The 16884-nt window shown below is 40.1% G+C and overlaps 1 protein-coding gene across 11 annotated transcripts in view; it reads left to right on the forward strand.

Moving 5' to 3' along the window:
• Positions 1-762: 762 nt before the first annotated feature.
• The window catches only part of r3hdm2 (R3H domain containing 2), a 200217-nt gene continuing 184095 nt past the window's right edge, over positions 763-16884 (forward strand). For 5 of the 11 annotated variants that reach the window (XM_008115075.3, XM_062971105.1, XM_016995231.2 and 2 more), the window contains exon 1: positions 764-1426. The gene's annotated coding sequence lies outside the window, so the exon portion shown is untranslated. Of the gene's footprint in view, positions 1427-16884 lie in introns of all 11 variants that reach the window. The other 6 variants (XM_016995228.2, XM_062971109.1, XM_062971108.1 and 3 more) reach the window with 2 other exon arrangements.

Below are 16884 nucleotides of genomic sequence, written 5' to 3' on the forward strand. Positions count from 1 at the left end.
GGTGGCTAATTGCAGCATTCATACCTGCCATACTGAGACTATTAATTGCTATTCAACCTGGCCAACCAAGGATCCTGCAAGGTAGAAAGCGGCCAGGTTTGCAAGCAGCAAGACTATTCAGTGCTATTCAATCTGGCCAACCAAGATTTCCCCTAGGTAGAAAACCCCCAAGCTCTGAAGCCACGAGGCTACTCTGTCCCATACAACCAGGCCTAGAAAGGATGCCCTATGTAGAAAGCGGCCAAGCTTTTAAGCTGCAAGACTATTTAGTGCAGTTCAAGCTGGCCAAACAAGGATTCCTCTACAAAGGAAGTAGCCAGGCTTCAAAGCGGCTCTTTGATTGAGGGTGCTACTCCAGCTACTCCAGAAAACGGCCAGGCTTTGAGGCTGCAAGGGTATTCACTGCTATTCCACCTGGCCAACAAATGATTCCCATAAGCCACAGAAACGCGTGGCCGGGCAAAGCTAGTACTGTCTAAAATTACATCAGGGAGGCAGCCACCCAGCCGATTAGTCAGTCCTCTTTCCTGCCTTCGGAGTGCTAGTCCTCTGGCCCCTAAAGGTGAAGCTGAGTCCATCCGACGAGGGAGGAGGAGAAGGAAGAAGAGGAGGGCGGCTGTATCTCACTGTCGTCCGTAGCAACAGCGCGCGGGCGTGGTAAGGCGGCGCGCGCGCGTGACGCAAACCGGGGGAGGGCACGATGCCTGCGTCGCCGCCGCGTCGCGTCAAGGAGTGACGTCACACGCACGTGCGCGCGCAGGCGGGCGGGCAGGGGGAGGGGCCGGCAGCTTCTTTCCCCCCTTTTTTCTGTTTCTTTTTTTTCTTTTCTTCCTCCCCCCCTTTCACCTCCCCCCCTTTCTCTCTCTCTCTCTATTTTTTAAACCCTTCTTTTTTCTCCCTTTTCCCTTTCTTTTCTTCCTTCTTTCCTCCCCTCACTATCCCTCCAGGCCTCAGGGTGCCTGCCTGCCTGCCTTCCTTCCTTCCTCACGAGCCAATGCCTCCTCACCTACTCTCTGTCTCTTAGGGCCTACTTCCCGGGCCCCAGCTTTTAAGACCCTGGGCATTGGGAAGGCTTTCCCCCTATTTCTCTCCCTTTTTGCTTAGGGCCTCCTTCTTTTCTGCTTCCTCTCCCCAGAAGTCCCTCTTCTCCCCTCTTCCTCATTCTGCCCCCTTCCGTTCCTCTACGTCAGAGGAAGAGCTTGGAGGGAGGGGGGCTTCACAGCAAGTCCCACGGCCAACAGCACAGCCTCTCTTCCCCGAAAGAAGGAAGGAAAGAAGAAAGAAAGGGGCGGGAGGAAGAAAAAGAAGGAAGAGGAGGAGGAAGGCATACAGCCGTTGGCCACTGAGGGAAGGAAAGGGGGAGACAGGTTCCCCCTGCTCTTCCTCCCTCCCTCCCCTTCCTCCCTCTCCCCCCCTTCCTGCCAAGGTAAACAAGGTTTTCTTCCTGGGATTTTGGAGTGCATGCTATCTTCATCTTCCTGTTTTGGCTTGTTTGGGGAAGTAGTAGAATGCCTTTGTGATGGTGGGGCTGCAGACCTGTTTGGGGATGTGAAGTAAGGGGCTTATGGTGATGCTGATTCTCTCTCTCTCTCCCCCAACCCCTATGTGTTTATCTCTTTGATTATATTAGTCCGGCATAGGTGAAGTGTATGACCTGTGCAACAGGTCTAAAGGGAAGAGGGAATGGTGCTTGAAGTGGAATTTGGGTGTTAGGCACAGAAAGAAAGGTACAGTCTAAATGGAAAGATGAATGGTACTTAAAGTATACTTTAGATTTTAGGCACAGGAAAGAAGAATGAATAATTCTTAAACTATACTATGGATGTTAAGCGAAGGAAGAAAGGTAGAATCTAAAAGAAAGGATGACTGGGGCTGACCTTTGATTTTAGGAAGTAATGTACAGTGTAAAAAGAAGAATGAATAATTCTTAAAACTATATTGTGGATATTAGGGGAAGGAAGAAAGGTGCAATCTAAAGGGAAGGGTGAATGGTGTTTAAAGTATACTTCAGATTTTAGGCACGGGAAGTAATGTGCTGTGTAAAAAAGAAGAATCAATAATTGTTAAACTATATTGTGGATGTTAGGCAAAGGAAGAAAGCTACAGTCTAAAAGGAAGGATGAGGTACTTAAAATATACTTTAGATTTCAGGCACAGGAAGTAAAAAGAAGAATGGATAATTCGTATACAATATTGTGGATGTGTTTTAGAAGGCTTTCATGGCCTGAAACTCACTGGGTTGCTGTGAGTTTTTTGGGCAGTATGGCCATGTTCCAGAAGTATTCTCTCCTCACGTTTCACACACATCTATGGCAGGCATCCTCAGGGGTTGTGAGGTTTGTTGGAAACTAGGCAACAAAGGATTCTCCCAGGCAGGAAGCAGCCAAGCTTTGAAGCTCCAAGGCTATTCAGTACTAATCAAGGAAATCAGTTGCAACATTCACACTTGCCCCAAACAGACAAGAGTTCTTTTTCCCACCCTGTACATTCCACAGATATATAAACCCCACTTGCCCAGTTTCCAACAGACCTCACAACCTCTGAGGATGCCTGTCGTAGATGTGGGCGAAACATCAGGAGATAATGCCAGACAGACCAGAAAACTCACAGCAACCCAATATTGTGGATGTTAGGTGAAGGAAGAAAGGTATAGTTTAAAAGAAGAATGAATGGTGCTTAAAGTATACTTTAGATTTCAGGCACAGGAAGTAATGTACAGTGTAAAAATTGAATAATTCTTAAGCGATATTGCAGATGTTAGGCAAAAGAAAAAAAAGTGCATCTAAAAGGAAGAATGAATGGTGCTTAAAGTATACTTTAGATTTGAGGCACAGGAAGTAATGTGTAGTGTAAAAAATGAGAATGAATAATTCTTAAACTATATTGTGGATGTTAGGTGAAGGAAGAAAGGTACAGTACGAAAGGAAAAATAAATGATGTTTAAAGTATAAATTAGATTGTAGGCACAGAAAATAATTTACAGTGTAAAAAGCCTCTTGAGTCCCCATGGGGAGAAAGGCGGGATATAAAAAAGATAATAGTAATATAATAATAATAAAAAAGAACAAATAATTCTTAAATTATATTGTTTAGTTAGGCGAAGGAAGACAGGTGCAATCTAAAGGGAAGGATGAATGGCGCTTAAAGGAGGAATGTTACAGTTATATGGTTATCAGAAACTATTATTTGTTTCCGTGTAGCCATGATATATGTGTATGTGGTTAGGAGATCAGGTTTCACACACTGCAGAGCAGTGCTTTTCAGATTATTTGATGTGATTTTTTAAATGTGTCAAGGACCACTGGGTAGCATTATCTTTCCTAGAAACTCACAACGAACTGGTTTGTTGACCAGTGCCAGTCCATGGATAGTACTGTAGAAAGTGCAGTTAGTGAAATAATTTGAGAAAAATGCCTTTACTTCTCTGCTTGGAGTTTGAAAGTCTCATTTTTGGGCTAGATGAAGCCATCTGCATGTCACCTACTAGAAGTGGGTAGATTATTTGAAGGCCAGAGTCTGAAGGAATCTTTTGGGCTCCCGTGAGTGCCAGATTTCTAAAGATATATGTATGTGTGTGTGGGGGGGGGGGGGGGGGGGAGAGGGGAGAGGGAATCCATTTGGTGTGTTGCTGGAGTGTTGGTAGTCTAAAATTGGTGACCAAAGCCTTCCATGAGAATGCTGCTGAAGGCATCTAGTGGCTGCTTCTCATTCCTGAAATTCCCTCCCAATGCCGTGTGTTAAAATTCAAGCCTAAGCATCTAAAGCCTAAGCAGGGCTTTATTTTTGTACTTTTCTTTGACTTTTTGAAATATGTGGAGGGAAGGTAATGGAATGTAAGGGATATTGATGTTCATTTGCATTACCTGCCTCTGGCTTTTGGGACAGGAAACACATATTTCTAAATGAGGAAGTAAAGAAGCAGAAGCACTTGTAAGGCTAAAGGCATGCTGAAGCTCTTCAAAAAGTTAATTTGCCTTGTTATAGTAATAGTCTCTCTATCTTGATGCATGTCTCATTTAGCAGGAAGTTACCAATGACTTGAAATTAGCTGGTTAAAATATGTTTGATCCTTGAAAGCATCTTATCGGGAAAAGCAGAACGTAATCTTTTATATATTTACATGCAATCTCATGAAATACATCATGAAAAAAATCCAGGTTTCTTTTCTTCTCCACAGCTTTTCTTATTTCTATTTCAAAAATAAAATGTATGTTTCACATATATATTACCAAAACAACTGTGGAATATCATGAGAGGAATGACCATTCTTTTTATTGTAGTTGTTGTGTGCCTTTATTAGTTCTGACCCCAGGGTGACCCTATCACAAGATTTGTCCAGGTGTGTCTTTTGCCATTGCCTTCCTCTGAGGCTGAGTTACTGTGATTTGCTCAGTGACACCCAGTGGGTTTAGATGCTTGACCAGAAATTTGAACCTTGGTCCCATGGAGAATCCTCAAGCAACATTCCGACAATATGCCATTCTGACTCCATGGGACAACCTGAGGGAGAGTCAATAGAAGAAGCTTTTCATAGAAGACAGTTAATGTAATGGTGTATATTTTCAGTCATGTTCACAAGTGCATTTGTATCCCTAACACAGTGTTTTAAATTATGCAGCCAATTAAGCTGCATTCAGTTTGGGTGTTTTATTCTATCGGCCTGTTATTTTCCAGGGTTATGCAGTGTCCTTGAAGTTGTTGTCGGGCATGGCCCCATGTAAGCCGCTCCAAGTCCCTCCGGGGAGATGGGGCGGGATATAAAAATAAAGTTATTATTATTATTATTATTATTATTACCATAGAAGGCTTTGGTACAGTACAATTCTTCTTTGTCACCTGTTCTGTTGTCATAAAATCACTAAAGACTGTTGCTTCCTTAAGAAACAGAAGCTTTGAATTTGAGCCACAGGTATAAATTCTGTTTCATTGAATAACTTTTGGTGGACTTCATGGCCCACTTATATTCTTTGTTTTACAAATTAAAGCATATTTATATGTTATTTTAGTAACATCATTTCCTGAGTGCTGGCATCATAGTCAAAGCCAGCACTCAATTAAAATAACTGATGTGGTCCTGAAAAATTTGGCAACAATAAACATTTTCTGAATGGCATCTAGAAGCTGTTTTAGACATTTACACAAATCTGTTATGCAGTGTTTACAGTGGACTCTGCAGAAGATGCTTCAGCTGTACTCCATAAAAAGGAAAATTAAACTGTTTAGCAAGCTTGGCACGTGCTGATTTGTTATCAGTAAATGTTTGATTTTTATACCTTTTTATACCTATATATCCGAGGTCATGTAAACATTTCTCAGGTGGAAAGGGGTCATAAGTTGAAAAGTTTAAGAAGCCCTGTGCTAAGGGACCCATTTAACAGGTAAACAATTTGGAAAAAAAATACAACTTAAATTTCCCGTATCTGAAGTGCTTGGTGACAGAAGTGATTTAGATTTTAGATCCCCCCCTCGATTTTGCAATATCTGTATTGGGACGTAGATCTAGCCACAAAAGTAATTTATGTTTCATATAAACCTTAAATACATACCATGAGGGTAATTTCATATAAAATCTTAAATAATGTTGTGCATGAAATAAAGTTTGTGTGCATTGAATCATCAGAAGGCAAAGGTGTCACTTGTCCATCCATGTGGACAGTTTTGGAGGATTTTGGATTTTGGAATTCTAGATAAGGAAATGCAATAGATATAGTTGACCCTTTGTACCCGCAGATTAAATTAACCAGGAGTATTTTTTGGGGGGGGGGGGGGGGGGGAGATCCAAAAAATAAGGATTTTGCCATGTGCCAACCACTACTACGATTTGTAGTGCTGTAGTCCGCCATTTCATAAATCCTCAGAGCACTCTGGCACTGGTTTGAATTGTTTCCAATTTTATAGAAGGGGTGCCATTTTACTATGTCACTGTCTATAGTGGGGCCATTATGTTTATAATGCTGACATCCATGGATATTGAGGTCTGCATTACGCCATGTTTTGAAAAGTGCCAATCCAAAATGATGGATTAGTCAAAAACAAACATGTGCAGAACCAAGTATAGTTCTTTTAATAGTTTGACAGCTGGAGCTCAAAGACCATAATTTGAGATGCTTTCTATCTAGATCACTTCAACTCACAGCTTCTACATGTTGGCACGGCCTTTTATATATATCATTTGCTAACACTTTAGCCACCATGTTCTTTGGAACAGTTTGCTAATTGAGAAGTTATTCCGGAGCTCAGAGGATATTGTGATGAGAACTGGAAGAGGCATCTGCTTCTTTTTGCTCTGGAGCTGTGCTTTTCTGCTAATAGTATTGTGATAATGTCATTTGCAGAATAATTTTATTTTGAAGCCTGGCACTCTTCATATGTTTGAACTCTAGTTTCTAACACTCATAGACATCAGGGTCAAAAGATGGGTTAATAGAAATTATATAGCGAAATATTTACTGAGCATCAGATTGACTAGGTCTGAGATGTTATGGCAAGGGGCTGTGTATTATGTTTGCTCTTTCTAGCAGTGTCTAATCCTATTAACTAGTTAGCATATTAAGAGTTTTTGCTCTCTTACTATTGCATATGGGATGAGAAGACCATTTTAGTGTCTGGAACAACTATCCTTGTTTCCACACCATCATCATGATCATGTTACATGAGTGGTTTATTAAATGTTCAGTCATGTCCCCAAAGGTGACAAGTAGTATTCATTTCTTGCTTTAGCACTGTGCCTGCTACCAGTTCTCAGCCTTCCAGATGATTGATTTTAAAAGTAGGAATCCTAGTATTAATCATTCTACTTTTAAGTTTCTTTCTGTGAGCTCAAAGTGGTATTCATGTGTTTCCCATTTCATCATCATAACAACTCCATAGAGTAGTATGCAAAGAGATTAAGTGAGAGAATGAAGTTGGTAGCATAGGCTTTCATAGAATAAGGGTGCATCTACAGAGTAGAATTAATACAGTTTGACAACTCTTTAACTGCCATGGCTCAATGCTATAGACTACTAAGAGTTGTAGTTTTGCAAGAACTTGGGTCTTCTCTGCCAAGGAGTGCTGATGCCTCACCAAACCACAACTGACATTCCAGACTAACATGGCTATGTCTTTGAAGTCTACTTCCATGGTAAATCAGAGACAGCGACTGCCTGGCTCAGTGGAGTCGGAGAGCTGGATCTCTTTATTGTAGTCCTTCACTTAAGCTTTTCATCACAGTGCACAGTATTTGTACTCTGTGTTTTACCTGTGCCATTATAGGTTTTGCTCTTAGTGGATTGGTTCTATTTTTCGTAACGGAGATTCTTGGCTACAGACTGAGCATCTTGTGAGCAATTAATCACACTATACAGATTTGAAGCACGGGGCTATATTGTACTTGTCTGCTGCAGAAAATTGGGCTGTGAATGAATTGTACTCTTCAACATCAGTATTGTCAGATTGGCCTAATACAGGTATTATCACAGTGTGAATATGTCTTAACATCAATGTGACTAGTCTTAAAATTGTATTAATTTAGAAATATCCAATTTAGGCTGGTTCTGCACTGTAGCATTAATGCAGTTTAACATCCTTTTTACTGCCATGACTTAATGCTGTGGAATTCTGGATTTGTAGTTTGGTGAGGCATTAGCACTGTTTGGTAAAGAAACTTAAAGATGTTTGAACACCACAACTCCCAGATTTCCATAGCATTGAGTCATGACAGTTAAAATGGTGCCCAAGTGCATTCATTGTGCAGTGCAGATACATCTTTAGCAACCCAGGTGGGAACTTTAAAGTGGAAGAAGAGGTCTTTATGCTATCTTAAATTGGGACTTCATTTTGGTGTATCTTTGCACCAGGTAAAATCAAAGCTACCAAATTAGGCTCTTGTTGGCATGTTTTGCCTGATCCACATTAGGATTTCACTAAATTGAGGTTGAATTGAACTTAGGTCTCTCTTTTGGAGAACAAAATCTGATTGTTTTTCTTTTAGTTGTTGATTCCAGTGAGGTTAGGAGCATTGGGGATCTGGCTTAAGGAGTCTGCTTCAATAGGCCAGATACCCTTTCCCCAAACTATCTAAAAACAATATGCAGATTATACAATATCATCACTTCCCCTATTCCTTTTCATTGGATGCTTTTAAATAAAATTTCCTTGATGAAAAGATGTGTAGTTTTGTCAGGTTGCATTCAGAATTTTCTGCCTTTTACATTGATCTAATAACGGCATTACTGCAGTATAGACTTTATAATTTTCACTTGACTATTGAATTGTGCTACGATAGATCTATGTATCTTCTGACCAACCAAATTGAACCCAGATCACCAATTGAATATTTGCTGCTTGCTAAGGTGATCTATATATCAGTAAACCACATGGTTTTTGAATAGTATTTTATTTGATAGGTGTGAACTAGAAGTGATAATAAGATAAACGATGGGTGGAATTAATCTTTAGATGGGGATGTGCCTTTGTGCCTTTTTCTATAAGAAGACACTGGAAGACTTGTTTTCTTGGGGTTGATGCTCTTAGGATCTTGAAGGCCATGTTACATGAGTAACTATGACCATTTGAATGTCTTGTTATAACTCAGAGAACTGGGTTCTTAGAGACCTTTCTGCTGCTAATGGAGTTGGAAATTTTATTACAGTTCTTTTATTTCTCTTTGCCCCTCATTCTCACATGGCCAGTCAGGACAGTGGACTTTGGCTGCTTTGAAGTCCCTCAATACTGTATTAACTGACAACATATTGAACAGAATGCAGGTGTGTGGCTCTACCATCATCACCATTTTTTCCTGTATGATTGTTAACATCTTTGTGTGGTGAAGAAGCCAGTGAAGCTTTGAAAGTTTGCACAGTGCATTTTATTCTTTAGAGTTGGGCCAGTAAAGCTATCTCTGCTTATAGGTTTTGGATGGTTGCATTTGAGGACCATGTTAAACTTCTGGCTGGAGTCCAAGCAAAGTGAAGGCTTGAATGTGGCATACTGGAGGTATATAAAGCAATTATCATTTGAGGGTATTAGATCAGTGTTGTCATGTAACCCTGGGAAAAGATTTCCACTATTTCTTTATAATAAAACAAATTTCTGTGTCTTAATCTTTGTAATGGGTCCTTTGGGATGACTCTAATATTAAATTCTGGTGGGAGTTGATCATTTGAAATTGAATTCTTTATCACCCACTGTTTTCTATATACATAGTATGTTCTTGTAGGGTAATATTGTACTATATGTCCCTAACAAGGTAACAAATGCAAATAGGTCTTCTACTTAAAAGCCATTTATTTTTGGGATATTCTCCCTAGGAATTTGTTAGCTCCTCCATGGTGGCTTTATGGTAACTTCTGGCAGAAGCATGCCATAAGATTGCCTTGAAAGCCTAGAACATCCCTAGAGATGATTTTGGAGGTGAGGTAGGTGAAACCACAACTGATAGTCCTGTGGGTGCAGGGATCTTCCTGTACTTCAAAAGAGTGCTCTCAATGTAAACCTGAAAGCTCTTTTCAAAAGACTATTTAGTTTAAATCAATAATTTTTCCAAGTAAATGTGCTTGAGGCTGTCATTTTAAACAATTTCTATCCACTTAAGGAGATGACAGTAAGATTTACCAAGTAAACGTGCTTTGAGTTCATTGGATATTAGAATCCAGTCATTTTTGTTTCGGAAGACCTTAATTTTTAATCCTTAAATTTCCTCTGCTTAGCAGGATATTTTTGGAGAATAGGTATGGTAAAGATTTGATGTGTGAAGATACAGATGTATTTGGGCCATGTAAGCATCTAAAGATAGAAACTGAGAACTCTTCAGGAGAGGGAACTGAACAAAATCTGTAGGAGTGAAAATGCAAGACATTGACCTCTCTAAGAATTTGTGATGACACTGAATCTATTTCTGACCTTAGCATCTGAACAAGAAAGGGGGGCACAGAGAAGGAATTTAGTCCTGATGGCCTATTTTCAGGCTCCACAATTGCATTTGACTAGTTTATTCGCTTAGTATTTATTTATTTATCATATTTGTACCCCACCCTTCTTAATCCTGAGAGGGACTCAGAGCGGCCTCACATATCAGCAACAATTCAATGCCTTAAAATAACATACAATTGGTAAACATCTACATTAAACCCAGAGAATTAAAAGATCTAAAAACAATTACATCAATTATTAAAATCACATAATCCAAATAAAATTCAGAGTTGACTTTTTATCTCAAAGAAAAAAACAATGATTACTCTAAGAAGTTTGTTTTTTTCATTTTAATGTGTGATTGTCTACACACAGATACCTGCAGGGTAATCCTATTGAACTAAATGGGAGTTAGTTATGAAGGCTCTTTAAAAGGGGGCTTGCTAATATTGCTTCTTGCCAGCCTTCTGGCCCTGTTCTTCAGAAAGCGTTAGTATAGAGTAGTAGCAATCCCTGGTCACTGTAGGAAAGATTGAATCCTAATGCTAAATTCTAATGATGTTGGTGATAGCCACTGATATTTCACTGAATTTTTAGTCATTATACTACTAATAATAATATTTTGTATAGGTTCTTAGATTGATACTCAAACAAATGGCCCCAACTTAAAGACAATATTAAATCTTACACGTCTTTGTGCAACACTTTTATACCTAGGTGTGCCTGGGCAGAAGGAACCAGATACAGCTCCATTCTCTCATCAGCTATGGGGCTGTGGATGGAAACTATCTGGCTGCCCAGATAAGATAACTTTTGGTCTTTTTAAATGGTGGGGGAAGGTACTATTTTTCCTCCTGGTATGCAAATGCAATTATGTGGGTCCTGGGTACATTCCCTCACTCTCCAGTGTCCAGGAGTACAGAGCTGGACTTAGGAACTTCCATATCCAGAAAGGGAGAAGAAACTGTTTCTCTTGGGACCATGGTATAGCTATACTGACAAGGGGTTATGCTCTACCAGCATAACCTTTGGATTTTTTGCCATGGAGTAACAAATCATCTGCTTATTCCAAATAAATGGAAGAAGTGCTCTGAAGCCAGTAGTTTATATTGATAGGCAAAATCCCTTTGGTGCGAGCAAAAGGCATACATAATATCTAGAGTACTTGTATCCATGCTTACGCTTATTCAGACATTTTCATAATTTATGTGCAAAGAGCACATACTGCTTCTTTGGCTTTGATTATTTACCAGGTATTTCTTGCTTTGGAGTGAGGCACATAGTTGCAACAAAGAGAAATTGCAACCATTTCTTTGTTGCCTACAGAAGAAAGCATTTCACTTTAATGTGAAGACAACCTTATAACTTTGCCAAAAGTGGCCTCAGTTTCATGGTTTTGAGGCAGTGCTTGGTGTTCACATCAACAATGTTTGGGACTTGTTGAATGATGTTTGCATTGATATGTTTCTAGTAAAATAATCAAGCACTTGAAGTACTGTACTAATTTATCAGAATGGTAACTAATAAATCCTGTGACTTTTCCAGACGATTTCAGGGGCTTGTCCCTCCTAGCAGTTTTAGAGAGTCAATGTAAAGACAGCTGTGTCAAGTGGCATATGCTCATTAAATGAACCTGCTGACCTCCAGTGTGGTGGAGGATGTTGTCCTATTGTCAACATAAAGATTTCAACTGTCAGTCTGGTTGACTTTTCTGTGTTGAATGAGAGGGAAGTCACTTACCTTCTCAGACACTTCAGGCAGTAAACTCAGAGTTTGGAACAAATTTGGGGGGGGGGGAGGGGGGCTACAATATCCAGAATCCTCTGACCTTTGGCCACTTGGGGATTTGTGGAATTGTTACAAACTGAATTTTCTGTTTGAGGTATCAGAGAAGATAGTGCTCTCCCCCTCATTCCATGTACAATGAATGAGGGGGCCGGGCTGTGGCGCAGCTGTTGAGCAGCTGCCTTAAATCACTCTGACCATGAGGTCATGAGTTCGAGGCCAGCCCGTGGCGGGGTGAGCACCCGTCAATTAAAAAATAAAAAATAAAAAATAGCCCCTGCTCATTGCTGACCTAGCAACCCGAAAGATAGTTGCATCTATCAAGTAGGAGATAAGGTACCACTTATAAAGTGGGGAGGCAAGATTAACTAATTTACGACCTGGAATGAGGAAGTGCCGTCAGTGTGGATGATGAAGCAGCTGCTCCCCCCTGTGGCCAGAATCGAACATCCCCTCAGAAGAAGGTTAACTTGTCTCTGCATGTGTCTCTCAGTCTGTTTGATGTGTTTATGGGCATTGAATGTTTGCCCTATGTGTGTTATAATGTGATCCTCCCTGAGTCCCCTTCGGGGTGAGAAGGGCGAAATATAAATACTGTAAATAAATAAATAAATAAATAAATACAAAAGCTGACCAAACTGTGTTTGTATTGTGTTTGTATTGAACCCTCATCTATCCCTAACTGTTAAGAAATGCTCTCATGAATTGGATGCAAGATATCTATCTAGTCCATCATTCTGGCATTATTTTTTCTAATTTCTTTTTAAAATAGGTCTGAGATGCTTATGGCATTGCTGCATCATCCGATAATGAATTTTATAATTTAGGATTATTGATTTTTTTGTTATTTCTGATTCAGTTTGGCTAGATGAGAATGTTTTCTCAGTTCACATAATAGTTAACTCTATACACCCCCCAACACACTTTTGGATGACTTCCCTTCCTTAAATTATAGTCTTGAAGAGGCTATAGCCATTGTGTTGTTGTTTTGTGTCTCCAAGTACAAAAAGCTTATGGCTGCTTTTGTTGACCCTCAGATCTGTTTAAGCATTGCACATAAAATATGATATTGGTTCTCAGGTATCAATACAATTGGGAGTTAGATATTAGCACTGTCAGAAGGTCCTTCCCTTTATATGGGGCTTGCTTTTGTTCCACCCGAAGGGCCAGATGAGATGGGTTGAAAATATTCTATGCTGAGATGGACAAGAACAGAAATCAGCTAAATACAGTTTTGATCTTGTTCATTAAAAATGAAACTTCTTGACATACTGCATTGTTGCCTAGCAGGCTGTGATTTTTGCCTTCCTGTCTAATCTGGACAGTATATGTGCAAAATATTTGCTGCCTGCTATCACTTTCCAGATCAGCGTCATAGTTCAGTGGTCATCCTGTATGCTAAAATCGAACAGATGAACACACATGCGTGCCTACAGAACAAAACAAAGCTGGCAGCAGAGCTAATTTTAGGTGCTTTGCTTGGTCTACACATTAACTGTGCATTGTGGAAAGGAATTCCAACAGTGATGAATCTCAATGGAGTTTTCTGACCTCTGACAATCACTCCGTTCTTGCAAGAGAATAAATGGATTCTGCTTCGAAAATTCAGGCATTGTTTTGAATATCCTTTAAAATGTATATAACTGTCTCCGTTTTTGAAAGCTCATATTGGTGGTTTTCCAGTTAGCCAAAGGTTTTTGAGGATGATCTTTACTCATTTTATAGCTTATCATTTATTTGTGATTTCATCTATACTACTTGTATTGTCAGGTGAATGTTAAATGCTTTTCAACTTGGCTACTTTTCCTTGGATTTCACTTATAGATTTCAAGTTTTGACCTTACTTACTTAGGCAATCCCTCTTAGCTTGAGGATGATGGTCCTCCAAGTGTAGTGTCTTGGTGGTGGATGCATAGGTGGCTGTGGAGACCTTTTCTTGACCTGCATGTTCTTCCTCAGTCAAGACATCGGTTTCCAGATGGAAGGCGGTCCCAGTCAGTGTTGGCTTGATGCACCTTCCTCATGGCATGTTTCTCCCTTAAGCCTTCCATTCGTGCCTCTTCAAATTCTGCAGCACTGTTAGTCACAGCTGACCAACTAGAGTGCTCAAGGGCCAGGTTTCCCAGTTCTTGGTGTCTATGCCACAGTTTTTAAGGTTGGCTTTGAGCCCATCTTTAAATCTCTTTTCCTATCCACTAACATTGTGTTTCCCGTTCTTGAGTTGGGAGTATAGTAACTGGTTTGGGAGACTGTGATCAGGCGTTCGGACAATGTGGCCTTCAGTCCAGCGGAGTTGATGGCATAGGAGCATTGCTTCAATGCTGGTGGTCTTTGATTCTTCCAGCATGCTGACATTTGTCCACCTATCTTCCCATGAGATTTGCAGAATTTTTCAGAAGCAACGCTGATGGAATCTTTCCAGGAGTTGAGTGTGATGTCTGTAGACAATCCATGTTGCAAAGCCGTATAGCAGTGTTGGGAGGACAGTAGCTTTATAAACAAGCACCTTGGTGTCCCTACGGATGTCCCAATCCTCAAACACTCTCTGTTTCATTCAGAGAAATGCTGCACTCGCAGAGCTCAGGCGGTGTTGTATTTCAGCGTCAGAATTGACTTTTGTGAAGAGATGGCTGCCAAGGTAGCGGAAATTGTCAACACTTTCTAATGTTACACCATTAAGCTGTATTACTGGCATTTCAGAGGGATTGGTTGATGACTGCTGGAAAAGCACTTTGGTTTTCTCGATGTTCAATGAGAGGCCGAACTTCTTGTATGCTTCTACAAAGGTGTTTAGAGTGGCTCGTAGATCTTCTTCTGAATGCACACAGACTACGGTATCATCAGCATATTGGAGTTCTATTACAGATGTTGTTGTGACCTTGGTTTTGGCTTTCAGTCTGCTGAGGTTAAATAGCTTGCCATCTGTCCAATATATGATTTCCACTCCGGTGGGAAGCTTCCCATCAACAAGATGAAATATCATAGCGATGAAGATGGAAAATAAGGTTGGGGCAATAACACATCAAAACTATTAAGTTTTGACCATTTTAGTAATTCAGTCTGAATTCAATAGCAGAGAAGAAAGTCCAGAGTGTTGTCACGTTTGGGGTGTGGTGTGATGACTCATGGGCCTTGTAGTCCTGTTCCTAGTACTATTGTGGCAGATGAAGAGGAAAACATGGGATTCTCGCCGGTTCAGCCAGAGCCGGAGTCTCCTCACCTGCAGGATGTTGACGTTTGCCCTCAAGAATTCAGCCAAACAGGCCTTGGGCAGAACTCCCCCCCGTTTTCCCGGAGGGACAATTATAATAGAGATAGGGGAGCCAGGGAGGCTAATCGCAGAAGCCTCAGAATCGCTGCCAAACAAATGGCTGATTAGGTCTGCTTCCCTTGGGAAAATCTAAGGAGTCATGCATCTGGACAGAGTTGGGTTTCGCTTCTCGTTCTCTAGGGAAAGAGTTCTGTTGGCGGGAAAACGAGACCCAATATAGGTGTTTGTCGCAAAGGAAACTTTGCGGAGTCAATTGATCAGCTTGAGGAGAGAGATCGTGTGTGGACTTCGTAATCCCTGTTCCCTGCTTCCCGGATCAAGTTTCAAGTCTTGTCTCGTCTCATGGTTTGCCACAGACTTTGCTTCATGCTTCATGTTTGCCTCGTTTAAATCTTGGATCTAGTCAAGAATCAAGTTTATTTCCAGCCTTGTTGTCAAGTTTCATTGGACCTTAAAGACTCTGTTATTTCCCCACACTATTGCTTGGCAAAGTGTGTGTTTCGGTCAAGTGGATTAAAACTTTGGACTCTAATATCTTATATTGGACATTTCTGGACTAAATTTGACCTTATCTTAAAGGTCTACTTCTGAACTTTATTCTTCACTTGTTTTTATTGATTTTATATATTTCTTTAATAAAGATATTAGATAGTTTCTGGCCTCTGTGCAAGGTTATTGGTGCTCTGCAGCCTGGGTCCTGACATGTGGGTTAAAGCCTCTTGGTCTGAAATGAACATGGGATATGTCCATGGAAGCAGAGATAGCTTCACATCACTATGACTAGGTTTTCTAAAAGCGAGGAAGAGTCAGTTCTGAGTTTATTTCATTGGTCTTTTGTGTTATGATCAGGTAGTGTCTGAAACTGATATAGAAGCATAGAATCAGAAGAGACCTCATGGGCTATCGAGTCTAACCCACTCCCAAGAATAAGTACCCTTTGGGAACATGATTAAAGTTCAGCAGGTAGTGGTGTTGGAAGCACCAACATGAAGATTCAGCTTCTGTTGCCCAGTGGTGTGAAATCCAGGATTGAAAGATCCTCCAAAAATGTTAATGATTTAATGTAGGACACTTATAAAGAACGAACTGGGAAACCCACCTCTTCAGTTTTTCTTGCCCAAGAAAAATCTCTGAAATTCATGGGTTGCTATAAGTTGAAAAGCAACTTGAAGCTGTGTATGGTCACACACACAGGTGGAGGTACAAAACTTGCTTAAAAACCTGGGATGGATGTACATCCTGAAGCTTGTATTTAAAATATTTATTTGTAGAAGTTCAGTGGAATTTTAGCTGGAGGGCATGATGGTGAAAATGGCCTTCACATGTCAGTTTTATTAGTTTGTGCATGCCAGGCATTTTCACATTTTGAAATTGAGGGAAAGCATTACGTTTGTGAGGTTAATGTACTTCAAAGAACTTTTCAGTCAGAAAAATCAGATTGAAAGGAGACTGTTAAATATATGCTCCATTAATGCATGAAGCATCCATTTGCGTTTTAAGAAATGGCAGAAAGGCTTGGTGAGTGTGGAATTAAATAGATTTGTATTTTTCCTGTTTAATTTTAAGGAAGTACGTTAGAAACATTATTAATAAAGAATACCTAAAGGGTTAAACAGAATCTGTATCAGGTTAGCACTCACTTGTTGGAAATGGTCAAACTAGAGAAAGAGTGGTTTTTCAAGTAAAAGAGCCTTTACATTCAGAAATGCTTTATTTCATCCATTAAATGTTCATTTTTTCAACTTACATCTTTTCGATTTTTTTTAAAGTGCAAAAACTTCTAAACATGTTTAAAATATAATAAAATATAATGACTTTTTAATATATCATATTTATTATATTGATAAGACAGATGACTTGTTATTGGCACTTGGGGGCATTTTGTACTCTGTCAAGAATATGTTAATTCTGAAAAATACAGAAATAATCAATTCATA

This window comes from Anolis carolinensis, chromosome 2 (assembly GCF_035594765.1).
Source record: "Anolis carolinensis isolate JA03-04 chromosome 2, rAnoCar3.1.pri, whole genome shotgun sequence".
NCBI classification, from domain to species: domain Eukaryota; kingdom Metazoa; phylum Chordata; class Lepidosauria; order Squamata; family Dactyloidae; genus Anolis; species Anolis carolinensis.